We start from the raw sequence: 22,553 nt of genomic DNA, 5'->3' as shown, positions 1-22,553 counted from the left end.
TATTGGTGTCTATGAGTTTTCCTTTACGCAAATTCCCCTTCAGATTTTTCAGTTCTTTTCTTTCTCTTCTCAGAAACCAGTCCAGAGTTAGAGCAGAATCAGCCTGGAAATTATTTCAGCAAAAGTTTTTGCATTGGAAAAAGACAATTAATAAATACCAGTGCGTCGCTGGAACAGGTTAGTGCCACAATGAAACTTTATTCAGTAAGAGATCTTGTATACCCAGAATAGAATTTCTATTCAAAACTAGCTGCGCAGAGAGGCCCCCAGTTTGGCCAGTTATTTAAGAGAAACACCTGTTCAAAACCCTTTGCTTTCTGATTTTAACTTCAAGTTTGGCGGATACATAAAAGATGTACCCATCCAGCCAAATTAACTTTTTCTTTTTTTGTGAATATCCCTTTGAATCTGTTCCAGTCAATTTAGCAGATGTAAGTGTTCTCTCTGTTCCTCAGATACCAACCATCATCAGTAGCTCAAGGGTATTCTGCTACTCAGTGGCTTTCTGAACTTCCATCTGCCCATCCATTTTTTCACCTCAGATCTTACTGGAGTGCCTTTCAGCTCCCCCGGCTTATAGTTCTGTCTTTCTCAGTACCTTTTTACTTATTTCTTAAATCAGTAAAGCATTTTGCTGTTCTCTTTGTGTGGCAGATGCAGTCCTAAACATAAGATGATTGCATTCCCTTTGAGTGGGGCAATATTCCTATTAGAATATCAACCAGCACACTGAGACAAATGTGAATTTCTTCTCTACCTCACTGTAAACAGACTTTCACTACAGTAAATATAAATACCACTGCAAGCAGAGTGTAGGAAAATACACAACACAAGTAAGTACTTCTAACTCTCAGGGAGATTCCAGCAGGGTTCTGGCTTTGGCAAGTGAAAGATTTCAGCCAGTACATCTTATTACATGGGTGGTCGAGTTATTGAACTTTATTGACAAAGGGCTGGATTTTCCAGCAAGACGGAGCTTCATTAAAATTCTGCAGAGACTGAAAATTCAATAATCTGTCTCACAAAGCACTGCATGAGTAGGGCTGATTAGGCAATTTCTCTCTCATTCCATTTCTTTTGCTAAAAGCGTTGTTACTTCTTGTTGGTACAAAAAGACAATCATTAAATGAGCATTCGCTATAGTTGATTAAGCAGAAAGTTTTAAAGGTGCATTGGCTCCCTTTCTCAAGGCTTAATTGAGGCCTTAAAAAAAGTTGCAATAACACTACAACAACAACATTATCGTTCTAGGTTGAATTATTTAAAATTTGGATCTAAAGAATCCATTCTTGACTTTTCTTTTTTTTATTTTTATTTTTTATTTTTTTTTTAATTCTCTGCTTTCATAGCTACTTATACATTTGCAGCCAACTCTACTCGGTGCTGGAAAAAGTGTATAAATTACTCTCTATTCCTAATTTATTTCCTTCTAGATCACAGTTCATTTGTTCCCATTGTGTTTCAGATGAAGAGACCCCATAAGAACAGAACTGCAGGATCAGAACAAAGATTCATCTAGCTGATTCCCTAGTTCCTGGCAGTGGTTGTAGGCACTTAGGTAGAGGAGTGGCAGAGCACGCTTACTGTTATACCTCCCCTGGGAAAATTATTGGCTTCAGAAATCCATACCTTAGGGACTTCTTGACACAGAGGGCTCTATCCTTGTGTTTAACAACTGTTGGCAGATTTTTCTTGTGGGCCTGTCTTTATTATAGTTTTTCCCACAACAAGATGGTGCCCTGTAACTTACAGCTAGGTTTTCCAGTAAGCAAAGACAGTTTAGAGAATTTGGGACCCTACATATCCGCTCTCAAGGGTCTGTTCTCAATAATAGCAGCAGCACTTCCCTCCCTCTGTTTCCTCCCAGTGGGAGGTTTTTTGGACTACTCCTATGCAATGTAAGATGAAAAAGGCCTACAAAAAGGCCTCAAACCTACAAAACCTCTAGAAAAGACATAGAATTGTAATCCTGACTGTTCCTCTTATCCTATCTGCTTTTGAGTATTACCACTGCTGTTTTTTCCAAGGCAGCTCAAGTGCACCCAAAATGTAAGGATATATAAGACTGCATTAAACATAGCTATGTGTTTGCTTGATAGCATCAGTTATCTAACCTGACCTGTGTCCTAAAACTGCTTGGCCCTCAAAAAGAAGGTGAGGAAGCTGCTGCCTTTGTTCACTATTTTATGCTATGGTATTTTTGGAACATGGATCAATCCACTCTGATCCTGATTGTACTAGGGAAGAAAAAAAAAAAAAAAAAAAAAAAGACCGATTATCACAGTCCCGATTTTAGTGGTATTCATTCTCTGCTCAGATGAACTCCCATTAACCTTAGTGAACTTTTGCCTAAGATAGCACTGCCAAAAACAAAACAAAAAGTCTTCTGAACATGGTCTAGGATTGGTATAGATACATAAAACTGTACATTGAAATATCAGTGCAAAAGTACAACTATGCTGTTTCTGAGACACTGTTTGATACTTGTCCTGACATTTTTTTTTTTCAATTAATGGCACTAAAAAAATAAATAAATAAATAAAAATGCAGCACAGTGAGAGGCATAGGGCAGCAGAACAGATGTCTAGCCTGAGACATCTGGATACAAGATGATCGGATAAAGAGCACCAGGTGACAGCGGGACCCAGCCAGATGCCAGCAAACAGATGTTGAGCAGGGGGAGGGAGAGCTGCTCACTGCTGCCCTGCAGAGACAAGGAGGAAGGCAGAAAGGCTCAGCTGACTGTTCCACACTTAATTTCTGAGGAAAACAAAGATACCATTCCTCAGATTACATGTTTGGACACACTTAGCTTCAAATCTGAACATGTTTTCAGAGGCCTCTGCTTCCTACAGCCTGCAGAACCAAGTTTTCAAGAAATATCTTGTCTTTCTTGATGGCCTGGGAGATTCTCCTGTGCAGGACTGGATAGCTGTCTTCCCATGGCTATCAAAGAGATTCCTTCACAAAACTGCTATATCCCGAAGGTCTTGCGTTCATTTATTCTATTTTGCAGTTTCTCTGGCAGTGTTCACAAGCCTGCACGAGGGGGCAGGAGAAGCTAACAGTTTCGGCAGCAACGGCTGCCTGACACAAGAGAAGCAACTGACAGAAGTGACTTCTGCACCGCTGGTCCCTCTGGTTCTTTACCCTTCTCCTCTCCCTGAAGAGGCTTTCCTGCAAGGCTATTTTGTAATAGAGACTGGAAAATAAATATGACCTGTAATAAAACTTATGTCAACAAAAGTCTGCAGATTTTACTCAAATGTACACAAGCAGCTGAGATTGTTAGTAGGAAAAGGCCATTTTTGCATAGTCATTTCCGTTCCTGTAATTGCACTTTGAAATGAATACCAGTAAGAACTGCAGTTAAAAGACAAATCAGGACATTCCTTTTCCTTATGTCTTTTCTCTGACCATAATTAAGACATTGTGCTTTAAGATCAGGAAACACAAACACCGGGCCTGGGAGATGTGAGGAATAGAGTTGCAGAAGAAATCAGTAGGATGCCACTTTGCAGTTCCAAAGGAGTCCAGCGAAGTGGAGCAGAGCTTGAGTGAGCCAAGCCATGATCCCATGTAAATCGACATCATTCTCTTGATGCAGTAATACACAATTTACACCTAATAAAGAGTGGCTCACATTCTTCTGTGGGGAGAAAAAAAGTGCTGAGAATAAAAAAGTCTTGTTCATATGTTTACCAAATCCAGCTATTTGCTACAGCAATAACCACTAAAATTTGTTTTGGAGCACTACCCTCCAGTCTTCTCATCTCCTGTACTTTTTTTTTTTTGTTTAAATAAGTATACGCACAACAACCATGAGAATGAGTGATAGGTCTGAAGCTGAAACCAACTACTTTTTTTTTTTCTGGAAAGTAAATAATTTAGCCTTGCCATAGTTTGAGAAGGCAGAAAGCTATTGTTTTCCTGTAAAAATAGGAAAATACGGGCTCTTGAAGGCAAAATGGCTCGGTCAGGGCTCTATAAGAAGACAGAGTAAATGAGAAGTTACTTGTTTCTCAACACCTTGTCAGGATCCATCTAAAGTGTTGCTCTAACAACCTTCCTTCATCTACACCATAATCCTCAGTGCCCCATTTCATCTGCAATACTGTCCTACATAAGAGGATGACATGAACCAAGGTAAATCACCGAGCTCTGAAAATATAGGCCATGCTACAGGGGAAAGAGGTACAAAAAGTGATGACTTTGCAAGAGGTGGCTTCATTTGTTTAATTGCTGATGCAGAGAGAGTCATTCCCTCTGCCACAGCTGACAATGTTGCCCTTTTCTTTGCACCCATCCTGTTGCTTATCTAATTTGTGAACTGACTCAACTTGATGAACCAGCTAAAAATGAAGCTAATAATATAGCTCGTAATTACCAAGTTCACCTCTTGCAAATAGGGACAAGATGGCAAGCCACTTCTGGTGTTCTACAAAACCTCACCCTACTGTGCCTAGAAAGCACACCAAGCCCATGTAAATCAGGTACACTCTATTGACAGTACTATTTCACCTTCTTAGCTCAGGAGACCCATGAAGCAAGCAGTAAGAGTGACACCTCCACAAGCATTGGGACAGACTTGCCTTAGCAGCAGGAGAGAACTCAGCTCCACTCTCCTATCAACTTTCCACATCCACATCAAAAGCTCAGGCAGAGGTTAATGTTCCAGTACTTAGTGCTAGAACTTCTGGTCCTCTTTAACTACTTCCTCTCTATTGATGGGCTTATTTCTGCCAGTGACTATCCCCACATAAATCATGTCACCTCTTCCCTATTCCAAGGCTCTCCCTTTTTTTCTCTTCTATTCTTCTGCCAAGGAAGTGCCTACTTTGTTTCAACTCTTCCACAGAATACCTCAGAGTAAAAAGCACCCCTATCTTCTTTCCCCAGTATTACAGTATTAGTTAGCAGCAGCAGTAACAAGAAGGATTGCTAGATATGGGTAAGACTATTCTGAAAGTCTGTATATGTTAGGACTCAGGTTGGAGCCTGTCTGACTTCAAGTATCAGAGGAGCACCTCTGATTTACAAAGGCCCATAAGCTGACTTAAAATTAAGAGTGTTTTAAGTACCTTACTAAATCAATCTTCAATGGGTAATGACCATAAAGGATACAACAATAAAAATATCCAGCTGTTGGCATTGAGGAAGCCTTCTTCATACTGGGTGGCCATCACCATGTTTTCAAAGCAGAGGGATGAAGCTTGTAATTGAGGCTTTCCATGCATGTTCAGATCAGGGCCTGACAAAGAAAACCATTAGCAGCAATGAGAAGTTCTGTGTTGACTTAAAAACATTTTGGATAAGACTGTTCCATAGCAAACAATCCTGCCTCAGATTGGCACTCAGAGGCTGAAGACAGATTGTAGATAAAATGAAAGAAGCTTGGCCCAAACACACCACCGAGTAAAGGATCTGTCCCTTATCCCTGGCTGATTCTTAACATAGTCCGCAACAAAATCCCAAGCCTGTGTGCTGCAGCTTGAGACCATCATTATTACTTGACTCTGAGGTCTCTGTGTTCCACCAGTTCAACCAACTAGAAGAATAGGTTTGCATAGCCCAAGAACTAACCATTGTATAACTTGGTTGTTTTTATTATTTAAGTGAAGGGCTGTATTGTGGCTACATTTGCCTACAGCAGAAGTTCTAATCAATGGGAATTGTATGACAAAACTACTAAATGCTGAAGCAGAGACAAAACAGCAATGGTTAAATGCCTCCCTCCTGTGACAGTATTAGCATGACTGCTAGGAAATATGTGCTTGAAAATGCCAGAGAAAGTGATTTGTCTGTGACAGAAGCTGTTTTAAGAGAGAAAATGAAAACCACAACCACACAAAAATAAAGCCTCTTTTAATGAGCTTCGGATGCCTCCTGGAAAATTGAGAAGAGCTTTTAATGCATAAATGGTTCTTCTGGTATATCATTATATTTTCTGGTGGCAAGTTTGTTTTTTTTTTTTTGTTTTTTTTTTAAAAAAAAACATCACCAAGCATATACTTTTTTATTTAACTGAGAACAGGGCCTTTGTTGTTAGAAACAGAAAGCAGGAAGGACCAAATTGCTCCAGTCATTAGAAGAACCAGTGTGAGAGATGTTTACCTGAACCTACCCTAAATTCCTGAGGATACCCACCAGTATTTCCTGGAGGATGGCTTGGTAATCAATTTGACTTTGTGCTGCTGAGCATGAGTCATTGGAAATCATAATGATCATGTTTCTGTATCATCTGTCAGGTGAAAGCAAGAAGATGGGAGGAGCTACAAAAGAATTGTAAGATGTCTTGTTAAACCTTGAACACAGAAGGCAGCCTGCAACACTTAGACTGAAAACCATCACATCCTTTATTCTGTGCGACTGTTTTCCTATTGAGTTTTCTTTTGTTGTATTGCCTGCTCTGAAGAAAAGACATCTATGCCATTTTATGTCATGTTATCTGCTCTCTAGTCTGTCTTATTTTATATATATTTATAATTTAGTGTCCTAATCATTAATTAGTGCTATAAGTTGAAAGATTATACATTAGAGTGAAGGATAAGAACAGTATAGTGGTAACTTGTCACTGAAGAAGTAATCTTGAACTTGTTAGCTATGGGTATGCCAGCTTGCCATTCAAATTTTTAAATGAAGTTGTACAAATGTATGACCTCTACCCTCACAAGAGGAACAAGTAAACCATTGAAAACTACAAACAGTCTAGCATCGCATTCACTCACTGTACTAGTCAATCATACTGTATTCCTACTTGCTTTTCAAACTTGTGCATATTGACCCAGCCTTCAGAAATGCTTAAAGTTTTCCCATATGAGAATTATTTATGGCCTTTTTGCAGGCTGAAGGTCTATACTCATCTTTAACACTTTTCAAATGAGTAATCTAGCCACAAAACAAAGGTGGTAGCTCTTCCTCAAGTTTCATGAAAAAATAGCGATATTTACTCAAAAATGCAAGCCAGGCACTTATCTGCCAGAAACAGTTTGAAAACCTGAGTCTGTTCCAGAAATGCCACCTCTGAGATCACCCTCTGAATCTAGGCAATATAGAGAGCATAAGATTCTCCTGCCTCATCAGCATTGCCAGTTGGCTGGATTAGACTTCCTCTCATCCTCTCCATTTGGTGTGACTGGTATTCTTAAACACCTACATTCATTATGTAATTATCAGAAGTCAGTCCTGTGCGTTCCTGTACTGTAACCAAGCTTTTGAATTTGGGGGAGGAATTGCTGTACTGAATGTCATATCTAATTCCTACTCTGGATCTGATCCTGAGAAAGTAAGGCCTCAGATTCCCCTCCTAAAGAGGAGTTTGTCATGCTCAATTAGACTGTTAAGCTTCATATTTTCTGAACTCTGGCTGGACATTAACATGCAGGCTCTATGACAAACATTTCTTCTTACTTTTTCCTCAAGTCCAAACGCCCAGTTACACCTCAAGTTTCCCTTTGCTCATTCCTTCTGCTTATTCCACACAGAGGGTTTCCAGGGCAGGAGCAAGCAGGCAGCTCTGCTGCTGTCTGCTGAACAAACACCATAGAGGATGGGAAGAGGAGTCATAAAACCAACTGAAGAGGAACATCTTATTCACCTATGCAAGGGGTATGTCATTAGCTTCTATTTTTATTTATTTACTTTCTTTTTTTTTTTTTTTTTTAAAAAAAAAAAAAAAAAAAAAGGCTCTTCACAAACCAATTGCTTCAGCAGAGAGACCTAAAAGCATTTTTTTTTTTCTGGCAGAAGAGAGGCATTCACAGGTTGCAGGGTTGGGTTTAATTTTATTCTTTTACTTCAGTTTATGGCTGTCACCAGTCAAGCTAGCTCATGGTGGTGGTCTCATATGAGTCGGTTCTCCATTTGCCCACTTACAAACCTCACCTGCAATAGCAAAATGCCGTGTAGTTCATCTTCACCAAGTATAGTTTTGATTCATGTCTGTCTGTAGTAACTTGTCTTGAAAGTGAGCTCAAGAACTCAGAGGGCATACTCCATACAGGCCTTTAACTACATGAGTTGCTGGTGCAATGTCTAGTCAAAAGCTGCTGTAATTGAATGTTTTGTCTTCCTCTCAGTTATGTCAGTGACAGAAATGTCTGTCAAGAGTCTGATCCTTTACTACCTGCTACATTCTTCACAGGCTGTCTGAGGCCAATCCATATCCATCCCCTTGTCAAGAGTCCTGTGGCAATTCTTCTCCACATGAGAGAGGTGTCTCGAGGTTTTGGGCTGCCATCTTATTCCCCTGAACACTCAGGCTTAGCCTCCCACTTCCAATTTGGTTGTCAGCAAGATCCTCTCTAAAAAATCTGAAGAGAAAGATGAGGCTTATGGATGAGCCTGGAAGAGATGGTTATTCGATATCATTCCCATTATTGATGCTGTCTCTCTACCTCTTTCTGCCTCAATTCTTTCCTTTTGTCACACACTAATTGCCCAGCAAGGAGGGCATTTGACCATTGGAAAGTGAGCTGTACTCTCAGTCTCTTTTAGGTGCTACCACACTTATGAAACAAATCTGTAGTTTCACAAGCTCATTTCACTAAGGACTGAAGAAGAAAGCAAGTTAGTAGCTAAGTCATTAACTCCTCTTGGCTGTTACTAAACTCTTCCTGGCATCAATGGGAAAGAGCCAAGAAAAGTCCTTGGGAAAAGAGAACGTCTGGTTGTAATTATGATGCAGGTGCCTAATCTGCCACATGAGAGTTCAAGACAAAGTCTAAATGATTGAACTCACTCCTTGAAAAATGAGAGCTGAGTTTGCAAGTTAACTATAAAAACTGTACCACAAAACTAACTACAAAATCAGTGTGCCATGATTAGCAGTAGCTGAAAAACAGAATTAAAGAAAAATAGATATCTTTCCCAAGAGCTGTTTTTCCTTTTGCTTTAGGGATTCTAAGAGTCAACTGTCTGCCTGCATCAGTAAATGACCATTCAACAGCTTATCCTTCCAGCTGCTAAGACCTCTCAAACCTAGAATCACTTTTGCTAATAGCTGGCCAACTGATCCTTTGAAGGAGGTGATGAAGGCTGCTGCTTTCCATCCAGAAGCAATGGATTAGTGACCTTTACATACATAACAAGTCCTTTCTGCTACTGCAGCACATACAAGTAGCTACACTTCCAAAGAGGGCAAAAATAAAGGCAAAAAATGAGAAGGAAAGTCCTTTCATGCAGGTGGTTGTGCACCATTGCTAGTTGCAGGGACACACAGCAACTGCTAAATTCAGACCTGATGCACAGCCCTCATCTGCATGCCGGTCTTGGCTGAGGGCCCAGCTTCCGTAGAGTGCAGGTGCCAGCTCTGCACCCACACTGTTCGCTCCCCACATCCTCATCCCTACAAGCTCTAGCAGGAGAGTTGCCAGAAGTTTAGATTACAGGTGCATTAATGTCCTTCTTCTATAAAGAAAAGCGTAGGTTTTTGTGGCTAGATGTTTGTGTGTTTACACTCTGGTTCAGCAGCATTAGTGCTTAATTGTTTTTCCCAAATTAAAGCAGAGAAGAGAGACAAATTCAGTTAATGAATAAACTGTTCCATTGTTAACTAATCAGCAGCGGAATAATGATTCAGGATCAGAGCCACTCTGTTCTATCCTGCTCAAAGGAGATCAGCTCACCTCCTCCCAAACACTTGAGAAAGCCTGTGTTCAGAGGTTGCCTAGCAAGTTAGCCAACGTAGGCTGCAATACAGAGTGTACTGCCACAGACGTCTTCCTGACGCATTCTCCCTCCGGCTCCCTCGTCACCAGCCTGGGGTCTGTGACATTGCAAACAAGGAGCATCTCCCAGGTAATCAGGGTCCTAAACAGTTAGGGCTAAGTGTTGGCCCAGAGTCCTGGCTCAGAGTCCACCCAGCTCACAGAAAGCTGGTCTGAAATACTTAATAAGCAAGCTGCCGCCACCACCACCACCACCTACACTCATTCCACTCTCCAAATGGTCCCAAAGTTCAGCTTCATTTGTCACAGCCATTAGCATAGCTTCAGTAGTTGGTGCCGGACACATTCAGGCTCTTTGAAGCCATTGCATTGTCATTATTTCCTAGCAAGAATTAGCTGGAAAATATTTCCACGTCAAATTACGTCAGACCTGAGACTCTCTGCATAATAAGAGCTAATTCTTTTTTTTTTTTTTTTTTTTTTTTTTAAAAAGGAAACTTTCTTGTTTGCCTGCCAAGCTGCTGCGGTTTCTTATGTGGAAAGCACACAGGGAGATACTCTATACAGCCTCTATCTTTTAAGAAACATCAGCCTTTGTTTCCCTAGCACAAAGAAAACCCCTTTAGCCTAGCCACTGTTATTCAGCCAAAAAAATATGTATATACACACATACAGGAATTGTTGGGTTCTTGCTGAGAGTGACTTGCCTCAGTACTACTAACTGCACCCAAGTCATGTCTCTGCCTTGTATAACAACTGTCTCAGTACAGTGACAGTGGGTAAGGCTCTTCATCTCAGCTTCCCCAGTCTGAACTGTGCCTCAGTTTCCCCAGAACTAAGGCTTGTTATACTCAAAAATGTCATAATATTGACATCTCACTGCACCTCACTTTGAGATGCAATGGTTGAGGTATGCTTGTCATTCAATCTTATTCCCGTATGGCTTCCCCTCAGCCTACATCAGAGTAGGTTTCCCCCATCTTGCACTCTGAACATCAGATCAATATGGTATTAGAATCAAAAAAGCAGAAGTCACTGCAGCTGCAAATGCAAAGAAAAAATGCAAATCTCGAGGAAAAATAAACAAAAAGCAGTTTGGGGCCATCCCTGTGCTGTTTTGCCTCATTAACATATTTTCAATCCAAATCCAGATGCCAGAGTTATTAGCATAAACTGAACTCCTGCCCAGGACAATAAAGATCTTAAGCACAGCTTAGGTAAGTGGTCAAATTGCCAGGCAGGAGAGGAAAGCATGCTACCGTTGAGAAGGAACAGCTCACCTTCATCACAGACCAATTAAGATGGCATCTGTTGTAAGTCTGCCAGCTGCTCATATTTCCCTGCCATGGGTTCACCTGCAACAGTGCAGGCTGGAGGGCTGTCTTTGCACATGGTCAGAAGGGTTTGTTTGAGTACTCTGCCGTCCATTGACCTGGAGTTTTACAATGAAGTCCAAGCACATTTATCCAGAACACTGGGAGATGGGGACTTGAGGGCTATTCCAGGAGTTGGACTGACTGAGTTGGATGTCATCATTTATGGTTTAATCAGTTTAATCAATGTGGCCCCAGGACATTACAAAAATATCTCTGGCTTCCAGGTTGATCGATACTTTTATGAGGTTTTTGTACATTGACCTTTTAATACACATCTGACTGTGTAATCTGCCCTGATTGAAGAGAATGGCATTTCACCACTCATATTTAAAAAAAAAAAAAAAAAGTTTTGGCAGAGTAATACCACAATCCACAGAGAGTACTTAAGCTAAAGAAAGGAGGGTCATAGCAAGTGTGCTAATGCGAGGATGAAAGGACTGAATATGAAGCTGAAGAAAAAACAGGAAATCAAATTTCCAGGGAGATTTGCAAGCCTGTGGGTGTTTACTGTGTTCAGTGGGAAAGTGCTGAAGTTTTGATCCACAAAAGGAGGGAGCTCTATCCCACAGGCTACAACAGAGGGTGGTGACAGTTCAGGTTTAGGTACTACAAAGAATAGAATGAGAGGAAGCAGGGAAATTTGAGGTATAGAGGAACAAAATGATTGTTAAAGGGAAAGATGATAGAGGGTGAACTTGACAGATGCCTTAAACATTTGATGCAGAAGAAATTAGAACAGGGGTGATATGAGAGGACAAATTCATTTTGAAAGCCTAGGATTTGGGAACCTAGTGCACAGTGATGGAGTTAAAGGCCTGGGACCCAAGCAGATTAGACAGTAATTTCCAGAGTAGCAACAGCAGGAAGTTTATGTGGGAAATAAGTAGCAGACAACCTCTTCAGAGACAAATATCCTGTTTTCCTACAAACTTTCCTAGTTAAGAAAAAGAAAGAACCCAAATAAATCCCATATAACAAAGTCAGATTATTTTTTATTATTTTTTAAGTAAACAGAATGTTCTTTCAAGTTCAATGAGAGAGGCATTAGTGAGTTTCAAAATAAGAAAAATTAACACCACATTTCCCACAACTAAGCTTGCAGACCCCAAGGGTTTTACTGCCCACTCTGGTTTCCTTTGTTTTGTTAGTTGTTCTCCACATCAGAAACAATGATTTTTTTTTTTTTTTAAAAGAACTATCTTTCAAATTGAGCTGTAAACTGCTCCTGACGTATGTGAGTGTGGATGTGTGGGGGTGTGTGAGCAAGCCTGTTTGTGAGAGAGGAAAAGAGTGGATGCATGTGTGGTAGGGGAAAAACAAGAACTAAGAAAAGAAAGAAAAACCAGTCTAGGATGGAATTGAGCCGTGAAAAATGAGTTGTGAAATAGGATTATAATGAGATGAGGTTATTTTTGTGATTTTAGGCCAATTGGGTAAGTGGGAAACCTAGAAATTCTCTCAGTTTATAGCAAGGCAATTCAGAGTTCATTAAATACTCTTGGTTGTTTGGATGTTTGTTTTAAATCTCCCAGCAACAAGGGGATGAAGATTTACAAAAAGCTATAGGAAGAAAAAGTTCCATGGGATTTTTTGGGAAAAAAATAGAATGAAAAAAACTGTATCCCTATGAATAAAAGTTCTCTCTGCTGGGTTTCCTTTCACAAGCTTTGCTCATGTTGTAAGTTTCTATATTGTAACAGCTGGACTACATTCTTTCACCATTCCTTCTTAAGCAAAAAAACAGACATATTAGCAGGACCTGGTGCAGATTACAACCACTCAGGCTAACTAATCAACTGTTGCTGGATCAGAAAGAAAAGATCCACTGCTGTGAAATGGCAAGAGCTCTTTCCCTGGTCTGAACAAAAGTCATGCCATGTACTGATTCCTTCTGGCAGTTTCTCTACTACATGATACTTGTAAAGTCACATTTATTTCTCCAGCAGAGATAAAAACAGTTACTTAAAATCCTGCAGCTAAATCAAATATTTGATTTTAATCTAGTGTCAAAGATAAGAGAGCTCCACAGGTACTCAGCACAAGGAGATTTGGATTACCACCTCCATATTCTCTGGATACCCATGGATCAGTCCATCCAGACAAAGATTAAAAAAAAAAAAAAAAAAAGGGGGGGGGGGGGACATTCTTCAAGACCCCTTTTAGTTTTACTTCTACCCCAAGAGTACCAATATCCACTGTTTGTACTGGTGGTTATTTGTGATGCAGACACCTGACACAGCCGGGCTGAACCCCAACATATGGCACACAGCAGATATTTGGGACCCATCCACATTCACCACCAGTATAGCACAGAGCTGAAATACTCATCTACAGGTTAAGCAATCACTATTCCATTTCCAGTCCTGTGAAGCCATCCAATTACTCACCATGTAATTACTTGGTAGTCAGTAAATAAAATTCACATGATCTGAAAAATACTGCTTTGCTAGGGAAAGAAGGAATGGGATAAATAGAAAATTAGGGGGTTCTTTTCAAGTAGAGAAAAATATTAGTTTCAAAGTTTGTATCCATATTTCCTCTCAAATTTAGGGATACTTGTCTGGATCCATTTCCAATTTAAGCTGCAGGATAACTTACTATCCAAAAAAAGCCTTGCAGAATCATTTAGGCAACATGTCTGAAGTCCTTTGCAACTAATTCAGTGCCTGCAGCTTCCAAAAGCAGGGCCACCTAGGATTTACTTCATGTGCTGTTAGCAAATGGCAATGTATAAGGGAATAGATATATTAAATGAAATCCTGCTAACTGTTGAATCCTGCCTGCCAAGTTTAATAATTTATTTAGAAAAAAATCACATAAGTCTTGCAAATCTGCTGGCAATCCACAGCTGGAAAGGACATAAATTTACCTTCTGTCCTGTGTTTAAAGCCATTGTTTTGAAGACAAGTAGATTAATAAAAACATTAGACAGCGCACTGGTATTAGAGAAAATTTAAGTTCTATTGCCTCCACAACACAGAGAAGTCAAAACCCCCATCACTGTAAAAGATGCATCTGGATTAGTAGCCACATAAGAAAACTATGAGGGATATTTACCTTTGCAATATAGTAATCTAAGAGTGACTCCTACATATCAGAGAGGCAAGAAGTGATTCCAGTTTCATTCAGGCCCCGATAGGCTCAGGGAACTGAAAATCTAGGCCCAGGTAGCTGTAAGATTATCTGAAAATATTGGCTTAGTGGAGGCAGGAGGAGAATGAAAGACTTTAAATACATGCTTGCCTATGTTAAACAGGTAAGATTTCTTGCAATGTGCTCAGAGATCTGCTAAGGAAAGAGAATCAGCCTCCTGAAGAGGCTGCATTCAGAACAGGCACCCCAGACCATGCAGACCACTAACCTCCCTCAGCAGGGTCTCCCACCAGCACCACCACACTTCCTGCTATTACAATGTGAAATACTTTAACAGGCAAGTGAGAAAGTAGACAGACCATTTTTTTTCCCTTCATGAAAATGTTCATGTATAAACCAATGCTCAGAATCTCCAAAGAGCAGATCACCAAGTTTTAGCACACTGAAGGTGATGCAGAAGTTTCACTTTGAGCACAGAAATCTCAATTTTTATTTTTTTTAAACCCTCTGACTTCTTTAACTTCATTTGGAGAACACAGAAAATAACTTTGCTTCCCTAATTCAGACATGTGATACCATAATAGAATAGTTCAGTGGAAGAGACCTTCAAAGATCACCCCAATCCAACTGCTTGACCTCTTCAGGGCTGTTGAGGGATTTCTGAAACAGCAAGGAGGCCATGACTTGCTTCAGCTGAGCAAACCAAGCTACCAAGATGACTACGAGGAGTTACCATGACAATGTTCTTCTATTGCTTGATTGAAGAATTAAAAATATCGTTGCAAGCAGCCAGCATTCCTTCAAGGACAAGGTCTATGTGACTGCTACCATAATTCTAGCAGGTGGGGTTGTTTTCTTGCAGGTGTTTGTCCGAGTGCTTTTGACCAATAATCTTGTGTTAGACACTATCCACCCCTGCTAGATTGCTATAAGAACCAGGCTATTTGGGTAATAGAGAGAGCATGATCTATCCATATTGGTGTATGTCATGACTTCGGCTGTTCTTCCTGCAACACAGGTCTACCCAAAAATTAAAGTATATTAAAGTGGACATTATCCAAATACCTCTTGAACACTGACAGCCATGGGAATCAACCACCTCTCTAGAAAGCCCCAGTCCCAGTGTTTGGCTACTCTCATGGTAAAGAGATTCTTCCTAATACCCAACCTGAACCTCCCTCGTCACAGTGTTGTGCTGTTCCTGCATGTCCTGCCATTGGTTACCAGGGAAAAGAGACCAGCACCTCCCTCTCCACTTCCCCTCAGGAAGCTGTAGAGAGCTGAGGCCACCCTGAACCTCTCCTTCTCCAACCCAAGTGTCCTCAGCCTCTCCTTGTCAGACATGCCTTCCATGCCATTTACCAGCTTTGTTACCCTCCTCTGAGCCTTAACATACTGTTTATATTGTGAAGACCAGAAGGGCACACAATATTAAAGGTGACGCCACACCAACACTAAATATAGTGAGAGAAACAGTAATTTGCAACTCAGCACTCTGAGTGTGAGAACACTGTGCCATAAGAAGGTAGGAGATTTCTTTGCCTGTTCTAACCTGTAATAGCATTTTTATCATGTAGACTCTTGAGGGTTAAGAAGCTGGCAGGTCTCAAACGCATCCTACTTGTTTGAGCATCACAGTACTGGAAAGAGTTATCCAATGCTCTAGGCTCCTTCTGCTTTACAATTAGTTGCAAACCATGCATGCAGACTGATTACTTTGCCCCAGAGCTATTTGGCTCTCCAGGCTGAACAACCACTGCCTGAGAGCAACTTTAAAAAAAAAAAAAAAAAAAGAAAAGAAAAGGTCATATACACAACTGGCTCTTCACAGGTCTTGACTCTAGGCTGGAAAGCAACATGTACAGCCTTAGGCTTTTGTCTGTGGGGAAATAGTGTGGAAGAATAGAGGGAAGACATGAGAATTAGTCTGCAAGGCAGTATGCTTCTATAATTGCTCAAGAATTAAGATGTGAGATGTAATTAATCACTGCAAGTAATTCACCATTTAACCTTGACAAAGTCCCTAGTGATTGATTCTAAGCCCTGTTTTTCCTGTGCACATACTGGGAATATTAGTTAATTCAATACAGGAATTACCCAGACTTCTGAAGGCCTTTCAGGAACTTTAGCCAACACATGGACTGTTTCTCAGAGTATCCCACTTATGATTTATTATGTAAGAGGTAAAGCATTCATTTAACTGTAGCCACATTACAGGGTCTCCTCACGTGACATGATTTCCAGACTTAAGTACCAGTTGCAAAGAAGTCATACCCCAGATCTAAGAGCCCTTTCCCACCATCTCAGTGTCCCTGCACAACACAACTGTTGCAATAACCCTGAGGACAAAGCTAAGGAGTCTGTGATATGCCTCAAGTCCTGTCCATCACAGCTTTAAGCTGAAAAATTTTAAGGGCAGTCAAAACATGTCTGGAACACTGAATATTAAGTGAGTATCTTCATCAAGGAGTACGAGTCTCTATTCTTGAATGCCAAATGTTCTAAGACTTACTTTAGCTCCCTTTACAGTGCATAAGGGATCATCAACAGTGGAAGTACCAAACTACTTGAGCCAGACACTAAAAAATTGCTTCTCAGAATGTAGCAGAAATATACTGGGGACAGATATATGAAGAAAGATGATAAAAACTTCTACCTTCTCTAAATTTCTTGTCACCATCCAGTACACCAGTATGTCTATATACTTATACCAGATCAATTATAGTCTTTCAGATTTTGGAAGAAACCACAGACCTAAAAGACATTCGCTACTGCCTCCTTCTCCCTAAAGGATAGCCCAAGTCTTTGCTAAAAGCACATACCTTGTACTGTATCCAGAATCTCTATGTAAGAGAATATTCAAAAATAAAGACTCTTCTTGTATGCCTCTGAGGAGGCAGTTCTACAGCCAGGTCCTCAGCTATACTGTGCTGGAAGCCCTAGCATTACAATCTGAGTCCTTTTGTGTCTGCTGTGTCAGGGGTGGTATAAATTTACACCTGCCTCTGGTTTAATTTAGCAATTAGCAATTAGTTGGTAATTTAAGGAAGGCAGGAGAGGTTCCTCTGAAAAATGACTATTAATAAACAAGAGAAAAAATGAGCTCTGTATGAACTGAGCATGTTTTTTCTTTTTTTGTAGGGTGCCAAACAGACCAGAGTAGGTTTTCAGAGATTTAGGGCTTTGATTTACAAAGATGTCTCAGTGCCTTCCTTTTTCAGCTTTGTTAATGCTGTTCTTGATATTTTACTGTGCAAACCCACGTTCTTTCAAAACTTTCTTTGTATCTTGAAATATCATAATTGGCCCAGCCAACAGCAACATTTGATGATCAGGTTTTTTTCTTGCTTGAATACAAAGATGGCTAGCAACAAGAAGTGTACCCCTCTGTGATGAGCAGCCCAGTGCTATTCAGCTTAACAAAATAACCTGATAGCAGTAGCACCCCAAGTACCTTGAAAATAACCTTATAGTACTAGCTGGACTTGATGATCCTTGTGCATCCATTCCAACTTAAGGTATGCTATTATTCTACCTAGGGATGTCTCATTTGATTGAAGTAATGCGTACACATGGCTTTTTACTTACTAAAACCAGCAGAAGAGTTAGGTCAGATCCTGCGTAATACAAGCAAACTCTTTTTGTTGGCTAGGTGTAAGCTTCACCTCATCTCTTCAGTTAAAAAAAGAAAAACAACTTTTCTTCTCTGAACAAGGCAATTAGTTCTGATAGGTAGAGCTCAAAAGGAGGGTCATTCACTGAGTAACAACCCCACAGGAAGGCAAGGATTAAACGTGTCTGATGAGATTTCCATATGTCCTGAGCTGCAATTTAGGAGATACTGCTAAGCCTAGAAAGGGCTGGCAGTGCATTAAAAAGAAAAGGATCAGGTCCAGAGCCTACTGCAGTTCAAAGCCAAGCGAGCAGCATTAGCCCATATTAAGGAAGACAAGAAGAGTCTAAGGAGTTTTCTTTAATGCCCATCACCTGAACCACAGCTTCTTATGTGATTTCCAAATTTTTGGATTGTGGTTTAGTGTCTGTTTGATGTAGCAATAAACAAAGCTCTCAGTCACTCTGACCTTGCAGACTCAGTAAGTCCTCAAATCTGGTATGTCAGAATCTCAGTCCCATTTACTTCCAATTCACAAAACTTTCAACTCAGGCTCTTCTAGAAATCTGGTCATTTATGAAGTTACCTGTATAGGACTAGAATGCCTTTGAAAATCAGTACCTTCATGTATGAAGAGCTCAAGACATCTTTGGGGGTATGGGTATGCAAGTATGTTTGAGGGTAAGGAATAGAGGAATGTAACAGTTGAGTATGTTGTGCCCAGAATTTAAAAAACAAAAGAAGCACCATCGGGCAGTTTCACAAGAGTTAGATAAAAATAACAAAACCTGTAGTCCTTACAAATAGAGGGCTCACAAGATAAACAGCAGTAATCCGGTAAATATATGTGATCACAGGCCCTGTTAGTACTGCTTGTTTTAATGCCATGGACTATATATGTGGTAGGTCTTCTCTAGGTTGGCAATACTATTTTAATGCACTGTTTACCCCAGTTTGGGTCAGGGTTATGTCAATCCACTTGCTCTGTATGCAGACCTCTCCTCCACATACAGCTCAGCAGCGTGACAATCAGGCAGCTCTGGATACAGCATTAGCAAACGAGCCCTGATAACCAGTGTATCAATAGTCGTCCTCTCGCCACCTGCTACAGAAATGCAGTGAGAGCTGGCCCGTGCCCGAGCTTCACGTGAAAGTTCACAGTGCCAGGACTGAACTCGTGATCAGCAGGACTGTATCCTCTGCCCAGAGCGTGCTGCTCAAATAGAAGGAAGGAAAAGGGACTTGCGCAAACTAATATTTTGAAAGAGAGTGGGGAAATACCACCATTCTTGTGCAAGCTTAACAGAAATTCGGTAGTGCCAAGGGTCATTGAGGCTGGCCTGGCAGCAGCCTCCAGACCTGTGTTAGAGGATTTGTAGCCCAAAGCCAATTCAGAGAGCACTGCTGTAGCTGTTAGGCTGCTGATAGCATGACTTCCTACATCTGCCCATTTTTCTGAAAAAAAAATAAAAATTAAAAAATAGAAAAATGCCCACAGATTTGTATTAAACAAGGCCCCCGCATATGCATTGCATAAAAGGTGAAGATCCCTAATTACATTAAATGTGTAATTAATAGTCCAGGAATAATGGCAGATCTGTAAGAATCAGTAATGACAAAAGAAGGTGTCATGTGTTACAAGAAATAAAGATTTATTTCTAAATAACAAAGTCATCCAAAGGAGCAGACATGTTTCTCATGCTTCCCTCCATAATATTAAAATGATGACTGAAAGATTCTCTTCTTTTATGGAAATAAGACAGAAAGACTGAATGCTTACTGTAAATGTTACCAATATCAACATTCTCCAAGTAACTTCCAGAATATAACAAGATATTCAATAAGTATTTACTACACAATATTCTGTCTGAACTACCAATTTCTTCTGAAAACCTACAGTGCCAAATTTAACACATGTTGTTTTTTTCTTACTTTAAACAGAGGACAGGCTAGCACAAAATGCCTGTTTGTACATATCCCAAGCAGAAATTGGATGAGCAAAACCTGGATTATATTTGCAAATGGCTCTGAGATTTGCAAAAGACCAGGACAGAATGTTGGCTATTAATTTTCATACCTGGGATTTTCAGAATCCTACAACTACTCTAAACCTTATTTATACATAAGTGATTTTTAAAATAGATTTTGGACTAGGCAATGTGGTCTAAGGTTTAAAGCAAATGGCTGAGAAACAGGAAACTTGGGAGAATTGGGTTGGATGACAGCCTGGATAAATGTATGTGGTTTGTTTGCATGATTTTCAGTTAATAACAAGGGAGATTGGATGTCTCAGAAAATTCAGAAAAGGGAAATAATTCTTCATCCCTCCAGTTAAGAAAAAAAAAAAAAAAAAAAAGAAAGAAAAAAAAAAAAAAAGAAAAAAAAAGAAAAAAGAAAACTTCATATGAAGGTAACTGAACTTCTAAATAGCTATGAAAAGTATTTGTGTCTTATCACTTAAAATTGAAATGGAGGAGGTACTAGATTAATGAACTGCAAGTGACAGTCTTGTGCCTGTTTACAGCAGAACATCCAAAATAGTTGATCTTTTTCCACCTGTGATTGCAGAAGTGCTGGGACAACCAGTGACTAGCTAAGTGTTCTTGTCCTGTCGCTGGTACTAAACAATGATTCACAAAAAGATGAACAAAATCCTACCAATTTATTATGGAAACACTCAAAAACATTCTTTAGCTGATACTATTTTTCCCAGACCTGCTCATCCAAGAGCACATGGGGCCTAACAACACTTGTAATTACTATTCTACCTAGGGCAAGTTCAGATATTGTTGTTCCTGTGCATGTGTGCACACATGCAAAGGTCTGATCTTTTGAAGCTTGGAGAGGTGCCCAAGAGGTTAATTAAAGGCACCATTTTTTATTTTTTATTTCTTTAAAGGAGACTCAAAGAGTCAATACAACACTCATAAATAAGTCTGTAGGAAAAAGACATCCAATTATTTGACGTGAAGAAAGGGATAATACAGTAGATATTTTATTGCTCCACTGCTGATTTCAAGGCTGTCTCTCTTTTTGGATCTTGATGTTCATTCATTTTATAAACTGCAGATCAACACAAGCTCCAAAGGTTTGTAGGGAAGACCAAGTCAAGTGAAGCTCTGACCTTGTGGTGAGCACTGCACATAGAGTGGATCTGTTTTCTGGTGTGAATCATACTACCTTTTTATTTTCTGAATATTAGTCCTGTGCTTACATTTTCATAAGTTTCTCAGCTTGTATAATTTTGTATAATTGAGCATGTAGAAGTGGGCAAGTCACCTGTCACACTTCTTATCCTCCTTGAGACTGTATTACCAGGATACCTATCTGGCTTTATTTGCAAACTTAGGAATGAAGACATCAAGAAATTAGTGCTCCTTGCTTGAGAAACTTCTGTTTCTGGTCAGTAATCATAATTTTATATCACAGCAAGCCTTTTTTACCTGAGAACTACAAAAGGTCAATCCCACAACTTCACTATATGGAAAATGTTATTGGGCTTATTTGATATTGGCAGAAACTGTGTTAGCATTACAGCATTAATTTATTTGCCAAAAAGACTTAGATTTGGAGACATGGTTCATGTTGTACAGACATGGCTTGGTCTTAGATGTGAGAGTGCTGGAGTCAAAGAGGTACCAGGTGCTTAACTTAAATCTGATTCATCTAGTGCCTCAGTTTAGAGTATTTTCACACAGTGAATTTAAGCTTTTAAATGGAAGTCATTTAAAGATTCAGGCAAACTATTTTGCAGTAAGACTTAGCAATAAAAATAATCAAGTCTCTTACATCATACTGAATTTCAACTTCTTAATACTAGCTTACTAATCAGGCTTGTGAATACTGTTGATTAATTGCTGAAATATTATTGCTTAAGTATTATTTCTTAAACTTGAAACTTTCTTTTGAGATATCCTTATCCTTATCAGTATGGAATGTCAGACCAGTTTGTTGTGAAAATTTTATCTTTTACAGATTACCTGTCATAACTTTCTGCCATAAATTATTGTCTAAATTTATTCTTGATTGAAAAGTCAAAATTAACAGCTATTATCACCTTCCTGCTTAAATATTACACTCACTCAGCACCTAAATATTATGCTCAACTGGCTACTACACCTTGAGTGTGTAGAGCATAAAAACATAGTTTTCAAGGTGTGTCCACTTTGTGTAACAACCTTGTTAGTTCATAGGTTTATTGTACACTACTACAGATAATGCTTATGGATCTCCATATTGAATCCTTCTCAGTTCCTTGAATGAGGTCCTCAGTCATGGGATTTTTTTTAGTAGGTTTTTGCCTGTTCCTTCATATTCCTGCAAAACTTGCATTTCCTTGACATTGTTCTCTAAAGTTACATGAGTTGTAATTTTCAGTTTTCTAATGCATAAGAAATATCAAAAGATGAAAACTCAGCTCCAGTGGTGCCAACTTTTAAAGATGCTGGCCTGTCGATGTATCCATCACCTTTACCAGTAGATGATAAAAGTTTCTACAAGCTTTTATCTACAGCAAATGTTCCAAATCAGTTGCTAACACAGCTTTCTTGGTTTCTGCATGCCTATCATACCTTTAATCCTTTGTGGGCAAATATGATCAATGAAAGAATGTGTGATGAGGAAATGAATGAAATAATTTTTCACATCGGGTTTGTCAGATTCTCTGGATCTTTTTTCTCTGGATCAAATCCAACTGGATTGGATTATAAGGACATTATTCTGGAGGATATAATATCCACAACATAAGAATTATATAAAACTATTGGAGTGTCCAAAGAAGAGCTACGAAGATGATGAAGGATC

At 39.6% G+C, this 22,553-nt stretch overlaps 1 long non-coding RNA gene across 1 annotated transcript; it reads right to left on the bottom strand.

The window, feature by feature from the left end:
* Positions 1-2,395: 2,395 nt before the first annotated feature.
* On the bottom strand, positions 2,396-17,156 carry LOC311437753. The gene is made up of 4 exons (XR_014693680.1): positions 16,960-17,156; positions 6,148-6,272; positions 5,082-5,251; positions 2,396-3,649 (listed from the first exon to the last, which is right to left on the bottom strand). It is a non-coding gene; the product is annotated as an uncharacterized lncRNA (long non-coding RNA).
* Positions 17,157-22,553: the final 5,397 nt, after the last annotated feature.

Source organism: Aythya ferina, assembly GCF_964211825.1.
Source record: "Aythya ferina genome assembly, chromosome: 5".
In the NCBI taxonomy this organism is placed as follows: Eukaryota; Metazoa; Chordata; class Aves; order Anseriformes; family Anatidae; genus Aythya; species Aythya ferina.
This window is presented reverse-complemented; position numbering and strand designations above follow the sequence as displayed.